This window comes from Poecilia latipinna, unplaced genomic scaffold, assembly GCF_001443285.1.
Source record: "Poecilia latipinna isolate Pla-1442-1.1 unplaced genomic scaffold, P_latipinna-1.0 Scaffold2464, whole genome shotgun sequence".
NCBI lineage: Eukaryota > Metazoa > Chordata > Actinopteri > Cyprinodontiformes > Poeciliidae > Poecilia > Poecilia latipinna.
Genome location: NW_015115080.1, coordinates 66,476 through 68,612, shown reverse-complemented (window position 1 = coordinate 68,612; position 2,137 = coordinate 66,476).

The following is a 2,137-nucleotide window of genomic DNA, read 5'->3' as shown; positions in this document are numbered from 1 at the left end:
TTGAGGTTTCTGCGCAGTATCTTTCCTGTACATTTCTGGACTGAGATGTTCTTCTTAGTTCGCCACTGTTCTTCGCCATTACCATCTTGTCTTTCTGGATCTGGAAGTCCCACAGGATCTTAGCTCGGTCATTCTCCGCTATTGCTCTGGTGTTTAGGGCCTGTTCCTGGGCGGCCAGGATGAGGGCCTCTGTGCTGTCCTTGAGTCCAGCTTTCTCCAGCCATTGGTAGGATTTCCTGATATCAGCCACTTCAGTTATTTGTCGGTGGTACATCCCATGTAGGGGCTTGTCCTCCCATGATGGTTCCTCCAGCACCTCGTCCTCTGTTCCCCATTGCCTGAGACATTCGCTGAGCACATCGTCCGTTGAGGCTTTGTCCTTGATGTATTTATGGATCTTGGATGTTTCATCCTGGACAGTGGCTCTCACACTCACTAGTCCTCTGCCTCCTTCCTTACAGCTTGTGTACAGTCTCAGGGTGGAACCCTCCATGCATGGTTAGTAGCTTCCAAGTCTTAACCGTAAACCACTCGCTGTGCAAGTGGTTTACAGTTTGCCATTTGCTTGTGGTATTCTCGCTTCAAGGTTGGTTTTCCACAGCCCCATCGAGTTTGCAATGAAGGCTCTTGTTGTCTAAACATTCAATGATCCAGGTATGTGGATCCTTATGTGTAATCAATCCTACCATTCTTTGCATGTAGCCCCTCTGAGCCGGCATGTTATGCATATCAATCTCTCTCATGGTATGAGGTAGGCTATATATAGGCTGCCTAGGCTATACATTGCCTAAGGACCCACACTGGATAGCTCAATTTCACTGTTGTAACTTTTTGCCCAGCCTGGATTCGAACCCGGGTCTCCCGGGTGGAAAACTGTTGACTATACAGTCAGGTACTGACTTATGACTTAGACACCACACGTTATTGTACCTAGGGAAATTTCGCGCAAGCATTCAACGCTGGAGGGCAAAAAGACTAATCATTTACATGTCATCCATAGTTGTGTTAACTCAGTGAAACTTAGAAATGTAGGTATTGATTTCGTGCTATGATCCACAGCAAAGTGATCTGTATTCGCCAAGCTACGCAGACTCGTTGCCATAGCAACTGACAACAATGCCACTTCATGTTTTAGGATTTAACACCAAAAAACATTCAAGAATTTTGCACACAGAACAGAACATTCAAGTCTGTTGTTGTAGTATGTTTTAGGCTTAATGTTTAATTAATAAATAATTGCTGTGGTAGATTAGCTACCGCTTCTATTTCACTGAATTATTTAGACATACATACTGTAGCCCAAAATACGCACATTTTATATAAAAAAAAGATCTTATTGCTGTCTTACCTTTATCTATCAATGAAATCCATGCACCGCTAATTCTGCACAAAAATATCCGTTCATCCAAAGCCAAGTCTATCCTCAGCATGTCTTTTCTACTCCGTTTGAGAATCGTCAAACTCTCGAAGCAAAACTTTCAGCTACGGTGTTGGTCTTCCTTTAGTTATTATCTCCTGCTTCAATTGAAAATCCACTTTAGAAAACTAAGTATAGAAATGTAGTCTTTCATGTTTACGTCGGAAGAGATGAGAAAACAAATATATCGCTGTACTTTATTTATTTACTGTATGGCTAGCTCCATGGCTAGCTCACTGTGTCTTACTCTGCAGTCGTGGAGCCACAATATCTGGGATCATGAGCGCCCCTAGCGATGAGGCAAGAGAACTGCCTGCCTCACCTCGAGTCTGTTCTCTGTAGTTTCTGATCGCTCCTCCGCACACAAAACACGATACACACACAGTTGGTGACAAAAAACACTGTACATTATATACATGAGCGAAATTATGGAAAATCAGTCCATATATTAAATGTTTTTTAGCCATTTTATTACCGGCCTACAGACAGGAGGAGCTGCCCCCATAGAATGGCAGCCAGTGCAGTTCGCCAGAGGTTGATCAGTCCCAGGTGAGGCTCAGCTTCCTGCTGCCTCACCGGCTTCGCTTCTGAGCATTTGAATGGGAAAATACGAAAATCCAGCGATTTTTAAGAAAAAAATCATAGGAATTGGTTAAGCTAAGTAAAACATAGATACTTTATGGTACAAACCACAGGGTGAAAATAGCAGTATAAATGGTT